The sequence below is a fragment of the Triticum aestivum genome, chromosome 2A (genome assembly GCF_018294505.1).
Source record: "Triticum aestivum cultivar Chinese Spring chromosome 2A, IWGSC CS RefSeq v2.1, whole genome shotgun sequence".
Lineage (NCBI taxonomy): Eukaryota > Viridiplantae > Streptophyta > Magnoliopsida > Poales > Poaceae > Triticum > Triticum aestivum.
Window position 1 is genome coordinate 551,367,732 of NC_057797.1, and position 20,450 is coordinate 551,388,181.

Below are 20,450 nucleotides of genomic sequence, written 5' to 3' on the forward strand. Positions count from 1 at the left end.
CACATTATGAACTAAGTCGGTCTGACCGAGTTTTCCAATTCGGTCCCACCGAGTTTGGTCAATTGTGTGTAATGGTTAGTTTTTGTGTGGAGGCTATATATACCCCTCCACCCACTCTTCATTCATGGAGAGAGCCATCAGAACATGCCTACACTTCCAACTTGCATTTTCTGAGAGAGAACCACCTGCACTTGTGTTGAGGTCAAGATATTCCACTCCAACCACATAAATCTTGATCTCTAGCCAGCCCCAAGTTGTTTTCCACTCAAATCATCTTTCCACCAAATCCAAATATGTGAGAGAGAGTTGAGTGTTGGGGAGACTATCATTTGAAGCACAAGAGCAAGGAGTTCATCATTATACACACCATCTATTACCTTTTGGAGAGTGGTGTCTCCTAGATTGGTTAGGTGTCACTTGGGAGCCTCCATCAAGATTGTGGAGTTGAACCAAGGAGTTTGTACGGGCAAGGAGATCGCCTACTTCGTGAAGATCTACCCTAGTGAGGCAAGTCCTTCGTGGGCGATGGCCATGGTGGGATAGACAAGGTTGCTTCTTCGTGAACCCTTCATGGGTGGAGTCGTGGACTCGCGCAACCATTACCCTTTGTGGGTTGAAGTCTCCATCAACGTGGATGTACGATAGCACCACCTATCGGAACCACGCCAAAAATCTCCATGTCTCCAACTGCGTTTGCACACTCTAATCCCATCCCTTTACAATCTTGCAAATTGCATACTTTACTTTTCGTTGCTCATATACTCTTGTCATGCTTGCTTGATATGTATTCACTACAAAAAAATACACTTCCATGATGATACGTGTTTGTCACAGTAGGTCGGGTTTTTTGTCATGCATGTACATCCATGACGATTTTATGAAAGAATCAAGATAGTCATACCTGTGCTGTCGTAGAAGTGTTCCATGACATTACCAAAATTATCATCACAGAAGTGTCCACTTCCATGACGATAAATCGCGCGTCACAGAAGTGCTTTCGTCAAGGGTGACCGACACGTGGCATCCACCGTAACGGAACACCGTTAAGCTATCGGGTCGGGTTTTGGATCCGATAACCCGTTAACAGCCCCGACCAATGGGGATTTTCCACATGTAAAATCATCATTGGCTGGAGGAAACACGTGTCGGCTCATCGTTGCGATAGATGTCATCCACTCATTGGAAGGAAGGCGCCTATGATACATCGGCATGTGGCACGGCCCAACAGAGGCCCATTCCTGTGAAAAGGCCGGCCCGTTTGACATGGTCAAAAGGTGGCGGGCCGGCCCATGGAAAGCCTGTTAACGGCCTGTTCGCATATAGCCCATTTACAGCCCGCTAACCCAAGGCCCGTTACACCCTATCCGAATTAGGCCCAGTAGCATCATCTGGGCCATCCAATATGATTCCAGCCCGTTTTCACTTCTGGCGCATGTATGGCCCATGACATTTTTCGGCCCATATGAGGCCCTATGTAACTCTTGGACTATTAACGGCCCATGGTGAAACTGGCCTATAATGAATAGTGTATCACTTTACACCCATTAACGGCCCGTGGTGAAACTGGCCCGTAATGAACAGTGTATCACTTTATACCCATTAACGGCCCGTTATTCCATTGGGCCGTTTCCAGCCCATGTTATCTTTCGGCCTTCTAAGAGCCCATTTATTCTTGGGCTCATTTCCAGCATTCATTTACTTACGGCCCGTTACTGTCATTTTCTACTTGTGGGCCAAATTCAGCCCGTGGTTACAGTCGGCCTATTTGTGGTCCGTTAATACGTTGGGCCGTTTTCATAGCGTCATCAAATACGGCCTATTAACGATGGCCCGTTATGGTCGGCCCATGAACGGACGATTCCAACTCTAGCCCGTTTACGGCCATAATGCGGTCTGTTTGGCCCATGTTTGGCCAATCGATCATACGGCTCGTATATGGCCGATTGATGATACGGCCTGCAGAAGGCCCATTGTTTCTATGACCCGTAGAAGGCCCATTGTTTCTACGGCCCGTAGAAGGCCCACTGTTTCTATGGCCAGTAGGAGGCCCGGTGTCACTACAGTAAATATTAGCCCATGGTTATTGTGGCCTAGTTTTAAAAAATAGGTTATTGCAGCCACTAGCTAACCGCCGAAAAAGAACTGCAATGACTACAAGCAAACAAATAAACAAGACAAGAAGGAAATAAATAAGCAAGCAACTAACGTTAGGCTATCACGGCTATTACACATATTACATCCACTAGGCATCAAAGTTCGCCACCAGTGCAAATATAGGGAACAAAGCAACATATCATATACACTAGTTGTCAAAGTTGGTGACCAGCGCAAATAAACGCCGCAGCAAAACAAATCCAGAACTGAAACCACTTCAGAAGATCTCAAGAAACAATATCCTGGGTACCCATAATGCTGGCAAGATGCTTAGCAAGCTTATTAACTTTCTCTTGTTTGGAGCTTAAATCCTCCAGTGCTTGCTGTTGCACCAGAAAATATGCATCTGAATTCTGCAGGGACTTCCTCAGTCCTTCAGCTTCCTATCGCAGCACATCTGATCGATGTCTTTCAACTTGAAGTTGAGACTCAAGAAGACGAACCGATTCAGGCAGCGAGTTCGAAGAGCTTGTGCCAGCAGTAGTGGCCAGTAACTCGAACACTACATCAAGACAGGACTTTTGGGTTCCCTCATTGTCGTCAAGATAGTTTTTATCAGCTTTCTTGGAGACCAACATGGATGTCTCACTATCTTGAACCTTATCTGCATTACTTCCTTTACCATTGGATAATGCGGTACTGTTCTCCAATATTTTGTCTGCATTCTAAAAGAGAAACAAGCAGACGCATCACATGTTTACCATGTTGTATATGAAACTCATTTTGGTAAATGAGTTCAATAGTAAAGTGGACAGGATAACAACATGAAACAAACATATATCTATGTACCATGGTCACATTATGGTCTATATCATTCTAGTTTTTGTTGCCAAATCAAGATAGAGACGCAGTTCAAATAATATTTGTTCAAGACAAAGCGGAATAGACAGAATATAAGTGTGGGTAACTATAGAGCAATAACAACACTTGTAATGTGCATGACATGAGAACATAACTGTTTATTCAATTGAAACTGAAATCAACATAGAGCAGGTTACAACAGCAAACCAGTTAAAGAAACAGGTTTAAAACATACCTGTTGCGCCATTGGAGTTTCAATTCCATCCTTCAAATTTGAAAAGAGTTGGTATGAGTAAATACAGTAATGCAAGAGCAAAGGAGTATGAACCATAGCTACAGAACCTGACCTGAGAACAAATCTTCTTCTCCTTTAAGCGTTGAGTTGGGATTCAGAGTGGTGGTCCTCGTGCTTTGGGCACTGCAGTTCCCTTACTAACTGCTCGTGTTTGGGTGCTCTGTGGTGGAGACCGTGCTGTCACAACTAAAACTGGATTACTATCTGCCGGGGTTGGGGTTAGAAGGGGTGTAGCTGGTTCTCTGTCCAATTGGGTAGGGGTACAATCTGCGAGAGTCTGGGTTATGTGTGGTGGATTTGGTCCTTGGGCAAGTACAACCATGGTTCTATCTACATCAACTGGTAGCACTATCTTTTCTGAAGACCGTGTTGTTACTCCCTTAGGTACTGCCATCACGCTCTCCAATTCAAATGGCTGATAAACAAGAAAAGTAATTGAAAGTATAGATATTGTATGATAGACAGGTGCAATGGATAGTGGGGAATAAAAGAGGGCATGAAATAATTCATATTTATGTTGTCTAACCAAACAGGATAGCACGACACAATTTCACATATATGATGGCTAACTAAACAGGATAGCATGACACAATTTCACATTATGATGGCTAACTAAAAAAGATGCAAAGACATATTTCAAAATATGAGACTATGTAAACATGATGACATGACATAACTATATAATGTGTTTATTAAATAGGTTGGCATGCCATAATTCACATACATTCACGGATATAATGCCATAATTCAAAATATGATGACTGTAAACACTAAACAGGATGAGATGATATAACTATATGATGTCTTTATTAAATGGGTTGCCATGCCATAATTCAGATAAATGATGTATATGTACTATGTAAACATGATGGCATGATATAATTCAAATATATGATTTATATAGTAAGCAAATGGCAATCCATATATGATGTAAAAACTAAGCAATGCAAGACAACATGCATGACATGGGTAATATAACCCTGCCAAGTTTGAGCATAGACCTCAGGGGGGAAATAGGACTGGTCATCAGTCTCTGAATCCTCCTCTGAGGAGCTCTCTGTAACCAGCAAGATGTCTGCTTCAACAGGTAGCATTGTCTACTCTGAATACCTTTTTTCACTCCAGATACTTCCATCACCGCTTCAAATGGCTGATGCACAGGAAGAGTAGTTGAATATACAAATGTTGTCGACAAATGGAACACGTAATACAAAAAAAATGATAGCATGATATAATTCACATACATGATGATTGGCTAAACGGCATGGCATTGCATAATTCACATATATAATGCCTTTGCAACAAGATAGCATTGTATAATTCACATATATAATGTCTTGCAACAAGATGTCAATGCATAATTCACATATATGGTAATTAGACACTGAACAGGTGGCATTCACACAAAGCATGTCTAAACTAATCAAATGACATAGCAATGCGAGACACCATACACACGATATGAGCAACATAACCCTGCGTTAGAGCATACACCTCAGGGGGGGGGGATAGGACTGGTCATCTGTCTCTGAATCCTCCTCTAAGGAGCTATCCGTAACTAGCGAGATATGCGCTTCGTCAGATAGCATAGTCTGCTCTGAAGACCTTGTTTTCACTCCAGAATTTGCCATCACCGTGTCAAATGGCTGATGCACATGAAGAGCAGTTGAATGTACTAACATTGTTGACAAATGTAATATGTAACGAAAAAAGGATGGCCTGGTATAATTTACATATAAGATGACTGGCTAAGCAGGATGGCATTGCAAAATTCACATATATGATGCCTGGCTAAACAAGATGGCGTTGCATAATTCACGTAAACGATGAATAAACTAAACAGATGGCATTCGCACAAAGGTTGTCTAAACTAAGCAGATGACATATTTGATGTATAAAGTAAGCAATGCAAGACACCATATGCATGATATAACCAACATCAGCATGCCAAGTTAGAGCGAAGATCTCAGGGGGTAAATAGGAGTTGTCTTCTCCTTCTGAATCCCCCTCAGAATAGATATCTTCCTCTCGATTACAATCCAAAATGCATGGAGGGGGGCTGCCTTTGCGCCTACCATGGAGTGACGTCCGCATGAAAATTTATTGCCACGCAAGGCTCGTCTCTTTTGCTCTACATGTTCAGTTCCATTGTTTACAATAACTGTAATGCATAGGAATAAAACATAGTGAGATTATGTAAGGAGTGCATGCAGAAATCCAGAGTGATGGTAGCAACCTGGGGATAGACCCAAAACCAATAATAGCAGGCAGATAATGGCTTCAGTTAAAAAATACAGATAATGGCTTCTTTATTGTTTGTTTCCCACCCAACATGAAACTCATAGTAGACACCGGAGATTAACCAGATAGTAGATAGATACTATTGATAGCGGACCCGATATGTACCCCACAACCATTTAAAAACTCAAGTTTAACCATTAGTTTGGAGCTGACTCAGAGTCTAATCGGTGAACAGGATGATAAAGTAGCATGTAATATTAAGCGATGCATAACATAAGCAGACACGAAAGAGTGCGACCTCTCTTGCGGACCCGTGTAGTCCTCGAGGTCATCTGCTCGGTTGATGATGGTAATGCAATTTTCATGGCTACCAGCGGCGGGGAAGAAGATCTGAGGCGGCGAAAGACAGTCTGGAGGCCGGATCCCTGCTGTGCTGGACCCTTCTGTCATTGGAGCAGCTAAGCTGGGGTGGACGACGGCACAGCAGGAGCGGGACAAACCACGCAAGGTTTTCTTTGACAACTATCTGTAAGAGAAGTAATTCTGTAAGGGCTCGTTTGAATTGGAGGATTCCAACAATGCAGGGATAGGAAATAGACAGGAATAGGATAGGAATGCACGTGCAAAACAGAGAATTTAAAAACACAAGATTTCTACCAATCTGGGTGTTTGATTCACAACAATTGGAAGATCACATGATGCAAAGAAGCATGGTGAGATTAAGTCAAACCACAAGAAAATGTACGGTTATAATGCTATTATGCTACTATCTCTTAGTCTTGTGCTTCATGAATAGGAATTTGAAAAGGAGGACAAGTGAAAATTAAAATTCCTACGTTTTTTCTTTCAAGGAGACACTAAAGGAACAAATCCGTGTGCTCAGTAGACAATATATATAACATGTAGAGTAAAAAGTGATGCAACAAGTGTACAACTTATTTGGCAAAGCCATGTCGATCTCAGCGTGATTGGGTTGGCTGGTGAGGATGCTCTGGCTGACTTTTCTATTGGAGGAGGGGAAGAAGATCTTAGGTGTCTGGAGATGGATCCCGAGGTACTACTCCGCTCTGATGGAGGGTTTCGTCGTTGGAGCAGCTTCAGTGAGTTGTACGACGCCGAGGTTGAAGCAGGACAAGAGAGACAATGAACAACATTAACTTGAGTGGAATTCTAATAGCTTCTCCAATACATGACGTAAAATACATAACCACAAAGTGCTAGATGTAAAATACATCAGCCGATCATCGCTGAACTTAACTGTCGAAACTGAACTTAACTGTCGAAACTAAATTTTGTTGTCGAAACTGAATTTTGCTGTCGAAACTAAATGCACTAGCAAGGTGAGGCTACATGTAGGTCGACTGACTTTTTCATCTCTGGTTAGTTGATTTTGCAGCCATTGGATACGAAATCAAGGCCATGCGGTTCATCTTCAACCTCCACCCCCTGAGCCGCCAGCCACCACCGGCCAAACAACAGCCCCCCGCCGCCCGCGGCCGGCTGTGCGCCGCCCTACCCACCCCAAAAACACTCCCCACCGCCGATCCGCCGCCGCCCCGGCCATCCCTCTAGGCCACCACGTGCGGAGCTTTTTCTCCCGCGATCCCCACGCCACCGCCCCGCCAACGCCCCGCCACCGCTGGCGACCACCGCCCCCATCTTGAACCGTAAGATGGATAGTGGGGTACCTCTCCGGCGAGCCCCCCTCCCCGCTGCGGCTGGTTCTTCCTTCACCCCGGCGAGCCCCCACCCCCTGAAAATCGACTGACGCAAAAGTCGATTCAGTCGACTAAAGTGTAGCTAAATTGGAGCAGCATCACAAGCAAGAGAAAGAGCGAGAGCAGCAGCGCGAGCAAGAGCAATAGCAAGAGTAGACCAGGCAGGGGACCAAGAGCAAGAGCAGAGCAGCAGCGCGAGCGAGAGCTAAAGCAGCAGCAGCTCCTACTGATGTGGACATCGCCGCCGAGGGAGCGACGCCGTGGAGGAAGTGGCCGGCGATGCCGCCGTGGATGGAGCCGCGCCGTATCGGCTCAGGACCGAGCGCTGGCAGCACTGTGAGGCCGAATCAAGAAGAAAATGCGGCAATTAGTGTACAACCTCTTTGGTGGCGCCGATTAGGCTGCAACTTCATCCGAGGAAACGGTGGTGATGATGCTCTTCTGGTGGTGCAGGTGAAGATGGCGGTGTGGGAATGGAGGTGGCACGAAAGACGAGGGGAACATCGAGGCAGCTCCTTGGAGGTGGAGGACGGGGTGGCTGAACCGGCGGGACGAGATCGATGACGGATCCTCATCCGGTACGGTGGATGAGGGACGTCGAGGTGTTGCTGTGGACGACGTCATCGGGGAAGAGGCTCCGGCTGGGTGGCGGATTGAGCAGGGTGTGGGGTTTCGTCACAGGTTTTCGCGGCCTCAGTGTATGAATGGGTGGGCGGATGGGATGGCAGTGGGGAACCATGGCTTAGAGATGCGCTTGTCCGAAATGTGGGGTAAGTTACAAAAGTACCCCACTGATTTGAGGCGGTTCTTTCGGTTCAGGGGTACCACGGGCATTTCACATGTCAGGATTTCACAGGAGGTGACAGTTTTCGTGCGTGTTGTAATTTCGGAATAGCAAGGCGCGGGTTGAGATGGAGGGAGTTGTCGGAGCACAACGAGACAAAGATATATCTTAAATATTTCGGGCTAACAAGGCGCGGGTTGAAATTTCTGGACAAGCCTAACATGTACTGTAGCAAATCAATGCGCACTACAAATGTCATTCAAAACTTTGAATTCATGTTATGTTCAATTAAAATATTTTGCTACGTGTATAATGCATGCAACCAACTAATCAAATGAACGTTTTAGTGCATTCCAAACATATATACTACCGCTTCAATATGAACTAAATTTGAATTCATTTCTCTATTTGAATAAGATCTACAGTAATGATTGTTGTGAAGTCAAAGCATTTGAATCCGTTTCTCCGTTTTAATAAGATCTACAATCATCATTATTGTCAAGTTAAACCATCGTTTGTGTATTATCTTCACATCACACCACAAGATTAGTCTCGAGTTACATATGAACTATGTGTACTATATGAACTCGAACTAGATTTTTTGAATCCACTTTATTTTGATTTCAAATCACATTACATTTCTAGTTCTAGCTAGATCTTCATAATCTAAACCATGTCTCATATGTATAATGTGTTTATCACATTATGTATGGTGCCCCGCCCCCTACGCCTACAAGTATTTAGATGTGAGTTGCAAACACAACACATTACCACAAATTCAAATAAAATGTGAGAATGTTCGATATATAGTATTGTTTAGATTGTTTGATATTTAGTTGTAAGCTGCAAACACCACACATTATCACAAATTCAAATAAAATGTGAGATTGTTTGATGTATAGTATGCTTTAGATTGTTCGGCATTTAGCTGTGAGTTGCAAACGCCATGCATTATCACATTATGGTATAACATGTGCACATCACGTGTATCACCGCTATATTCATGCATGCAATGTTTAAAACACTATGATCTCCTATTCAAATATATGAATCCGCTTTCATATCAAATTATGATCTTTGTTAGTCTCTTACACCCACACAATCCTCTAACCTTTGTAGCTACCACTAACTTTCTCTCGTGCATGCACACGCCCTCCTCGCCCTCCCCCTCCACCGGCATTCTATCCACCGGGCACATTCATTTTTTTCTTTAGGTCGTTCTCCTAGAGTCTCCACAACTCCTTTCCGAAACACACCGATCGATAAACCTCTCAAGCGATGCCTGCCTACAACATACACACACACCTTCAATCTCCTCCTTTATGTGTCCTTGCCTCGTGTCTCTCATACGGTCAGACACACGTGTAAACTCTCGCCCCTCTTTTCATCGATCTCACAACCGCACACTCCTCCCCCAATCTAGCTAGTAGCTGGGCCTCTCGCACCACCTCCTAGCTCAATTATTTCTGTTTATCCGTCTCGCTGGGCCTTATTTGCCTCTAACAAATGGACGTACACCGACCAATCTCTCGCTATATATATAGCTAGCTAGGTCCTTATAACTCGTTTTTACCCACACGTCAATCGATCTACCTCATTAGTTGTGTCTCTCCCTTCCTTCGACAAAAAACAATTGATCCACCGATCTAGTTAGGTTTGCTTACCAAACACATGGTTCCCCTTCATCATCCATGGATTCGTCCCGACAGATCTATCACGCATAGGCACACACAGAAACACATCCCCACTCTTATTGATAACATTGCAGTTCCACCCTCAGTTTGTCTAGTAGGCCTCTCCCACCATCTTTGAGAAGCAACTCCATAACCCATCCAACACTCTACCCCTCTCCCTCCCTCTCTCTCTCCTCTCTCTCTCTGTCCCATCATATTTCCCGTCCTTCAGTTATGTATGGATGTCGACTGATCTCCCTCAAGACATAGCTGGGTCTCTCCTTCTCAACACATATACGAGTCGTTCTACCTATATAGTTAGGCCTATGCCTACCCCTCCTCCACCCCTCCCACCCCCCACACACTGATACATCGAGCGCTCTAGTCATGTCTCCCTGCCACACACAAACTTGAAATGTGCCCTCTAACGTTCCGGTAGGCCAGTCGCCCTATATCTTTGACTTGCACACACACACACACACACACACACACACAATTTCGATGGCTCTCTTCATCGATCTCGCACCCACCCACTTTATCCTCTCTTTGACTCCGTCGGTAGCTATGACCCCTCCCTCTCTTCTCGTGGATTGCCCGACCCTCTATGTATGATATGGATAGGCCTCCATTTCACACACATTGCATGCAAAATTTTGTTTGAGATTTCATCGACACATATTCCCACAAATAATTCACGAAATCAACCCCACCCCAAAACAAAAAACACTCACGAACGCGGTTTGTATCTCTCACACACACCCACGTAGGTGGGGGGCGTGCACGAAGAGAAGAGGTGCATGCACGGCGCACATACTCCCATCTCTTTCCCAACCACACCCACGTGGGTACATGGTGGAGCTCATTTCTGTACAAAAAAGGCAGCCCACATGGTAATTTGGCACGTGTACTGGTTTTCCACTTGGTGGAGGGAGGATCATCTCCCATGGGTGAACAAACAAATTGCGACTTGACGTGTTATGTTAAAAAAGAGGCAAACCATGTGGGGCCTACCTTAGAGGCAAGGCTCTATACACTGGAGTACTTTTGATGTGTCCCGTCAACTTGCAGAACGAGGAGAAGCTTGCTTAGTACGCCGTCTCCCCCATTCCTAAATATAAGTCTTTGTAGAGATTTCACCATGAACCACATGCGGATGTATATAGATGCATTTTAAGTGTAGATTCATTCATTTTGTTCCGTATGTAGTGGAATCTCTACAAAGACTTATCTACTCGTAATAGCTAGCCCCCACTACTAGGAATTCTCTATCCTCTCCTTGAGCCACATCATCAAAATTGATGTAGCCGTTAGATGAAGTAAATCAGTCCATAATAGCCGTCTGATCTAGACGTTGAGAGGCTCCGCACTAAGCCACATGCAAGCATGCAGAAATACCGTGGCACATGCATGTGAGTGGGTTTTAAATCAAATCAACATGTCTGCATGCAAGCATGCACCGGTAGCATGCATGTAAGTGAGATTTTAAGTCCCATTAACATGTCAAAAAGAAAAATATAATCCCATTATGCAGTAGGAGTTGGCTGATCTTTTTTCCTTACGTGGGATGATCTAAATGATGATGGGAGTTTATTTAGTTTGGCTACCACATTTGTCATGCGGTTATAGAGTTTTTTTAGTTCTATGAAATCGATAATTTTGCGCAGAGAGATGTACCGCTGTTCAGCGGCAACGCGCGGGGACTCATCTAGTAATATTTAGGAACGGGGGGAGTACTATGTAAAGAGTTAGGTGTCGCACGGTGATAGTGTGAGGTGGGCCATGTAACCAATGAGCCTGCATGTTTTCACTGCTCTTGCACGCCTCCGCTATAAGAATGGAGAAAATTGTAATCTAGTAGTAGTACCTCCTTTCGCCGAAAGCGTGGGACATCCAGCAGTCCTACCACCTCAGTAATAAAGACCAATGAGCCGTCAAATTACATAGACCTAGCAGTAAGTTGGACGGATGAAGCAACCATCACTCTTGCGCTAGTGAGAGGTCGCGTCCGCTCTGCCCGGGCATGAATGCGGCACCGATTCTTTGGAGCGGCGTTGACCGTTTTAGGCGGGAAGCGCGCGCGGGCGATGGAGGGGCTTTGGGTGGGCCAGGCTGGTCAGGAGCGGGCGTGGCAGCTCTCCGCATGTCCCTACCGGACATGCCCGGAAATGAGAGGATGCACCGACTCTCGCGGCTAAAATCGTACACTACACAACATCTCTTTGTAGGAGTAGGTTGATCTATCGCTCTCTGTAACACACACACATGCTGTTAAACACACACACACACACACACATGCACCTTGGTCCCGTTGCACCTTCTAACGTGACTTATTACACCTAGACGGAGGGAGTAGTAAGTATACGAGATACGGTGGCACACTGACTTAAGTCGAATACAAGTGCCCAAAATTTGTGTGCATGTTATAATAAGGATTCACTTAAAATAGTACGTGAGTAAACAGATGGATCAATTGGACAGTGTTCCCGAGCAGTATCGAGATGTGTGAGGTAAGAAACACCGCTAGCGCTTTTAATTTTTCTTATAAATTTGTTTGTTTCACCCTCTGACTGGTGGGACCCAACGTACTACGTGGAGAGAGGTAAGGTGACTAAGGCTGCATTATTTCTGCACCACTGTGGATAGTCTTACCACCAAAGCCACATGACACGATTATGATTGAAATCCCAATGACTCCCAGACACAAAAAAACATGGCATGCTTGTCACATGAATGCAGGAATGTATAAAAGGTTATTTCCCTCTCGTTGTACATAACGGGAGGGTTGTGTAGCTGGTTAGCCTGTCCGCTCATCAAACTTGAGGTCTCGGGTTCAATAACTACACTTGAGCATAATTTGTGCCAGGAGGATTCTATGATTGGTCAAAATGTTTTCTAGGGTTTTCACGCTTCACACTCTCTCTCTCTCCACTATATATATACACGCTGGAGCCTCAGCGCTTGTAGTTGCTCTCTTCACACTCTCTCGCCCTCTCCCGCTGGAGCCTCAGCGCTTGTAGTTGCTCTCTTCACACTCTCTCGCCCTCTCCAGATCTAAACAAGACTTCGTTGGCCTCTCTCTCCCCTCACTGCTTCTCAAAGAACCGTCAGGATCCGTTCGCTGGGAAGGGAAGGAGGCTTAATGCTGTCGCCGTCGGCAAGGGACTATCGGCGCAACTATTCACTTTCCACCCAGCGGCGGCGCGGGAGGGCCTCCGACCCCTTCTTCTTCGCCGCCGTCCTGTTGCCCATCGAACCACGCCCCAAGAACCTTAAGGTATAATTTACTTACTCCACATGCATTACTCTAGCTGCATGTATACCATGAATCTAGGACGTGGTTCAAAGAGGAAAGGAGTGGGGGAAAGTAGTGGGAAAAGTTGTATATAGCATGAATCTAGGACGTGGTTCAAAGAGGAAATGAAGGGGGAAAGTTGTATCGCATGAATCTCGGACGTGGTTCAAAGAGGAAAGGAATGGGGAAAGTTGTATCGCATAAATCTAGGACGTGGTTCAAAGAGGAAAGGAAGGGGCGGAAGTACTAGTTCAAAAAGGAAAGGAAGGGACAAGGCTGTAGAGTTTGAGCAGGACTAGATTTGCTGCACTCACATAGGGAAAGGTGTCTAAAGATAACAAAACTGGGACCAACACAAATATGCTCCTTGGTTGTTTGTTCTTTGTTGCAATAGACTGTGCATGACCACAGTACATCGGTAGATGCACATGGTGCTGGTGCATCCACTGTCCCGTGCAACTCATTAGCTTTTGTTAAACTAAGGCCCTGTTTGGTTAAAAACTCCCTAGTCCCTACATGCTTGGTTCCAGGGACTAAACATGGACTAGAGGTTATTAAATGACATGCTAAAAGACCTTGTTACCCCTAGTAATGAACTAATAGAGACAAGGTGCGATGCGTGGCAGGGGCAACTGTTGGAAAAAGTCCCAAAAGACTCCCTCGGGGTCTTCTTTCTTTAGTCCCAAATGCCCACTTTTAGTCCCTAAAAGTCCCTCATGTTTGGTTTAGATGGGACTGACACGGAGTTTTTTTAGTCCCTACACCAAAATGTCCCTGTAAACAAACACCCTCTAATAATGCCGCTGGAAAATTGATGCAATGCCACAGTTAAAAGCAAATGACATGTTTAACAAATTTTATTGTTAATATAATCTCTATGTTAATATTAATCAATGCCACCGTTTGAGAAATGCTACTGTCTTGCTTTCTTTCCCATTTAGATAAGGTAGATGCGTCTTTTTGTTGGCTTCTGTGACATCCACCGTTATTGACCACTAATTGTTTCCTTTGCACCTCTGTGTAAACAGGGTTATCTACTTCACCTCGTTGCCATTGTGACCTTTTGTTGCACTGCACAAAACACTTTTGTTTTAAGAGTGTTTTGTGCAGTTCAACCAAAATGTCACACCGACAATGTTGCTTGATTGCTTGATCTTAGTGGAACTGCATAAGAGGAGATCTTACTTCCTATCCGTTAAGGAGAATTTGGTTTAGATCTTCTTCTTGTGAGTTGTTTGAATTCCGCATCATGAGAGGTCAGTACTAGCCTTCTTTCACATGATTCTGTAGTGTGCTTTCATATGTTGTGCTACTTGTACGATAATGTTGCTTGATTTTAGTGAACTGCACAAATGGAGACAAGACTTCCAATCTGTATGTGCACCGTAATATCCCATTGAGGTAAGATAAGGATATTTCACAACTGCTGGCCTGTATTTTGCCACTTTCATCAGAAAATTAAGTTTAGTACTATACTTGTGCTCCCTAATTGACATGCCAAATCTTACGTTGAAGGCGAAGCATGTCTGTTATTGAACCAAGTGATGAAGGGGAAGAACAAGCGGAAGAAAAACAAAAATCAACTCCCGGTGCTGTAATGAAGCACTGGAACTATGATGACACAAGTAATGATATAGTTTTGCATCTTAATTTATTGCTATGGCTGGAACGAGCAATTGTTTTGCCACTGATTTGATGCCACTCTTAATGTAATATGTAATTATCTCTACTTGTGCAAACAGGGATCTTCTTTGAAGATACCATATATTTTTGTGGAAATGCACAATAAGATGTTGGAAACATTAAACTAATCGAGGAGTATATAGTAAGCATGGCCACCACCGTAGATAGCAACAGATGGTTCCGGAGAAGTGCTTCATCTGTATGCTCTACACAATAAGCCTCCTGACAAAGGTTGGTACTCGCCCACTGATTTCATCCATATGATTGAGCGTTGTCATCTCTATTGGTGTTGTGCTACTGTTTAGATACTGTCATGAAAAAGTGGTATTGTCCTTGAGAAATGCTTCATCTGTGTTGTTTTAAATATTTCCTTTCCTTTTTTTCGAGCAAACAGGGATGCTACCATTTAGTAGTCCTCTTGTCTTTGCACAACAGGATCATCTTCCTCTGAAGAAGAATATGGAGTACATGAAGTGACTAGTTCCAATTATGCCAGGATGAAGAAGACCTGTCTATCTTCTCATCAGAAGGAGCAGTTAAAGGATGGTTACATTACTCCCCACAAGACCAAACTAACTTCAGCTCGGAAGGACTGACAAATATCCATTTTTTTGTTGTGATGCGCGAGTACAATGTTGTTCTAGGATTCTTTCTGGTGAGTTGCATTTTTCTAAAAGTGTGATCTACATAGACCATGTATGTGCCTGTTGAAACTGTCAATTCATAGTATAGTTTGCTTTATACTAATCACTTTTTTGTATTTGTGCAAACAGGGGTGCTCAGCTTGATTTCAATGGGAACTGCACAAAATGTTCATGAATACATCGAATCATTCATTTCCACCACAAGAAAGGAGGTGTAGATAAGTTCAAGGTGTTGCAACATATAAGGGCGAAATCATACAAGCTACGCGTGAATTTGGTTGATTTTGGTGGAACTGCACAAAAAGAACAGCTGGTTTATTTAGCACGAGGTGCCATGTCAATGTCCGAACTGATGGCAAACCCTACCCATTCCACAATCGTAGGCATTTGATATTTTGGAATGGGACAACCTTGTCAAATTTTGCTCATTGATTTTAGCAAGACATGCGTTTGATATTTTCTAATGGGACGCATTTTCTTTATTCCCCCGACCTCCCACCGTAACCGGGAACTCCTCGAAATTTTCCTTGCCCTCGCTTCTACCACGGTTTTTGAAGGAAATATGCCCTAGAGGCAATAATAAAGTTATTATTTATTTCCTTATATCATGATAAATGTTTATTATTCATGCTAGAATTGTATTAACCGGAAACATAATACATGTGTGAATACATAGACAAACTAAGTGTCACTAGTATGCCTCTAATTGACTAGCTCGTTAATCAAAGATGGTTATGTTTCCTAACCATAAACAAAGAGTTGTTATTTGATTAACGAGGTCACATCATTAGTTGAATGATCTGATTGACATGACCCATTCCATTAGCATTAGCACCCGATCGTTTAGTATGTTGCTATTGCTTTCTTCATGACTTATACATGTTCCTATGACTATGAGATTATGCAACTCCCATTTACCGGAGGAACACATTGTGTGCTACCAAACATCACAAATAACTGGGTGATTATAAAGGAGCTCTACAGGTGTCTCCAATGGTAGATGTTGGGTTGGCGTATTTCGAGAATAGGATTTGTCACTCCGATTGTCGGAGAGGTATCTCTGGGACCTCTCGGTAATGCACATCACATAAGCCTTGCAAGCATTGCAACTAATGAGTTAGTTGCGAGATGATGTATTATAGAACGAGTAAAGAGACTTGCCGGTAACGAGATTGAACTAGGTATTGGATACCGACGATCGAATCTCGGGCAAGTAACATACCAATGACAAAGGGAACAACGTATGTTGTTATGCGGTCTGACCGATAAAGATCTTCGTAGAATATGTAGGAGCCAATATGGGCATCTAGGTCCCGCTGTTGGTTATTAACCGGAGACGTGTCTCGGTCATGTCTACATTGTTCTCGAACCATAGGGTCCGCACGCTTAACGTTACGATGACAGTTATTATGAGTTTATGCATTTTGATGTACCGAAGTTAGTTCGGAGTCCCGGATGTGATCACGGACATGACGAGGAGTCTCGAAATGGTCGAGACATAAAGATTGATATATTGGATGACTATATTCGGACACCGGAAGGGTTCCGGAAGAGTATCGGATAAAACCGGAGCACCGGTGGGTTACCGGAACCCCCCCGGGGGGTTAATGGGCCTGATGGGCCTAATGTGGAGAAGAGGAAGGGGCTGCCAGAGCAGGCCGCGCGCCCCCTCTCCCCCTAGTCCGAATTGGACAAGGAGGGAGGGGCGGCGCCCCCCCTTTCCTATTCTCCCTCCACCTCTCCTAGTAGGACAAGGATTGGGGGGGGGAGTCCTACTCCCGGTAGGAGTAGGACTCCTCCTGTGCGCCTCCTATGGACGGCCGCACCCCCTCCCTTGGATCCTTTATATACGAGGGCAGGGGGCACCTCTAGACACACAAGTTGATCCACGTGATCGTTCCTTAGCCGTGTGCGGTGCCCCCTGCCACCATATTCCACCTCGATCATATCGTTGTAGTGCTTAGGCGAAGCCCTGCGTCAGTAGAACATCATCATCGTCACCACGCCGTTGTGCTGAAGGAACTCATCCCCGAAGCTTTGCTGGATCGGAGCCCGGGGAGCGTCATCGAGCTATACGTGTGCTAAGAACTCGGAGGTGCCGGAGTAACGGTGCTTGGATCGGTCGGATCAGGAAGAAGACGTACGACTACTTCCTCTACGTTGTGTCAACGCTTCCGTTGCGATCTACAAGGGTACGTAGATCATACTCTCCCCTCTCGTTGCTATGCATCACCATTATCTTGCGTGTGCGTAGGAAATTTTTTGAAATTACTACGTTCCCCAACAGTGGCATCCGAGCCTGGTTTTATGGTTTGATGTTATATGCACGAGTAGAACACAAGTGAGTTGTGGGCTATATAAGTCATACTACCTACCAGCATGTCATACTTTGGTTCGGCGGTATTGTTGGATGAAGCGGCCCGGACCGACATTACGCGTACGCTTACGCGAGACCGGTTTCCCCGACGTGCTTTGCACAAAGGTGACTTGCGGGTGACTGTTTCTCCAACTTTAGTTGAACCGAGTGTGACTACGCCCGGTCCTTGCGAAGGTTAAAACGAAGTCAAATTGACAAACTATCGTTGTGGTTTTGATGCGTAGGTGAGATTCGTTCTTGCTTAAGCCCGTAGCAGCCACGTAAAACTTGCAACAACAAAGTAGAGGACGTCTAACTTGTTTTTGCAGGGCATGTTGTGATGTGATATGGTCAAAACATGATGCTAAATTTTATTGTATGAGATGATCATGTTTTGTAACCGAGTTATCGGCAACTGGCATGAGCCATATGGTTGTCGCTTTATTGTATGCAATGCAATCGCGATGTAATGCTTTACTTTATCACTAAGCGGTAGCGATAGTCGTGGAAGCATAAGATTGGCAAGACGACAACGATACTCCGATGGAGATCAAGGTGTCGCGCCGGTGATGATGGTGATCACGATGGTGCTTCGGGGATGGAGATCACAAGCACAAGATGATGATGGCCATATCATATCACTTATAATGATTGCATGTGATGTTTATCCTTTATGCATCTTATCTTGCTTTGATTTACGGTAGCATTATAAGATGATCTCTCACTAAATTATCAAGAAGTGTTCTCCCTGAGTATGCACCGTTGCGAAAGTTCTTTTGGTGAGACACCACGTGATGATCGGGTGTGATAGGCTCTACGTTCAAATACAACGGGTGCAAAACAGTTGCACACGCGGAATACTTAGGTTATACTTGACGAGCCAAGCATATACAGATATGGCCTCGGAACACGGAGACCGAAAGGTCGAGCGTGAATCATATAGTAGATATGATCAACATAGTGATGTTCACCAATGAAACTACTCCATCTCACGTGATGATCGGACATGGTTTAGTTGATTTGGATCACGTGATCACTTAGAAGATTAGAGGGATGTCTATCTAAGTGGGAGTTCTTAAGTAATTTGATTAATTGAACTTAAATTTATCATGAACTTAGTACCTGATAGTATCTTGCTTGTTTATGTTTGATTGTAGATAGATGGCTCGTGCTGTTGTTCCGTTGAATTTTAATGCGTTCCTTGAGAAAGCAAAGTTGAAAGATGATGGTAGCAATTACACGGACTGGGTCCGTAACTTGAGGATTATCCTCATTGTTGCACAGAAGAATTACGTCCTGGAAGCACCGCTGGGTGCCAGGCCTGCTGCTGGAGCAACACTAGATGTTATGAACGTCTGGCAAAGCAAAGCTGATGACTACTCAATAGTTCAGTGTGCCATGCTTTACGGCTTAGAATCGGGACTTCAACGACGTTTTGAACGTCATGGAGCATATGAGATGTTCCAGGAGTTGAAGTTAATATTTCAAGCAAATGCCCGGATTGAGAGATATGAAATCTCCAATAAGTTCTATAGCTGCAAGATGGAGGAGAACAGTTCTGTCAGTGAGCATATACTCAAAATGTCTGGGTATAATAATCACTTGATTCAATTGGGAGTTAATCTTCCAGATGATTGCGTCATTGACAGAATTCTCCAATCACTGCCACCAAGCTACAAGAGCTTTGTGATGAACTATAATATGCAAGGGATGAACAAGACTATTCCCGAGCTCTTCGCGATGCTGAAAGCTGTGGAGGTAGAAATCAAAAAGGAGCATCAAGTGTTGATGGTCAATAAGACCACTAGTTTCAAGAAAAAAGGCAAAGGGAAGAAGAAGGGGAACTTCAAGTAGAACGGCAAGCAAGTTCCTGCTCAAGAGAAGAAACCCAAGTCTGGACCTAAGGCTGAAACTGAGTGCTTCTACTGCAATCAGACTGGTCATTGGAAGCGGAACTGCCCCAAGTATTTGGCGGATAAGAAGGATGGCAAGGTGAACAAAGGTATATGTGATATACATGTTATTGATGTGTACATTACTAATGCTCGAGTAGCACCTGGGTATTTGATACTGGTTCTGTTGCTAATATTTGCAACTCGAAACAAGGACTATGGATTAAGTGAAGATTGGCTAAGGACGAGGTGACGATGCGCGTGGGAAACGTTCCAAAGTCGATGTGATCGCGGTCGGCACGCTACCTCTACATCTACCTTCGGGATTAGTATTAGACCTAAATAATTGTTATTTGGTGCCAGCGTTGAGCATGAACATTATATCTGGATCTTGTTTAATGCGAGACGGTTATTCATTTAAATCAGAGAATAATGGTTGTTCTATTTATATGAGTAATATCTTTTATGGTCATGCACCCTTGAAGAGTGGTCTATTCTTATTGAATCTCGATAGTAGTGATACACATATTCATAATGTAGAAGCCAAAAGATGCAGAGTTGATAATGATAGTGAAACTTATTTGTGGCACTGCCGTTTAGGTCATATCGGTGTAAAGCGCATGAAGAAACTCCATACTGATGGACTTTTGGAACCACTTGATTATGAATCACTTGGTACTTGCGAACTGTGCCTCATGGGCAAGATGACTAAAACACCGTTCTCCGGTACTATGGAGAGAGCAACAGATTTGTTGGAAATCATACATACAGATGTATGTGGTCCGATGAATATTGAAGCTCGTGGTGGATATCGTTATTTTCTCACCTTCACAGATGACTTAAGCAGATATGGGTATATCTACTTAATGAAACCTAAGTATGAAACACTTGAAAAGTTCAAAGAATTTTAGAGTGAA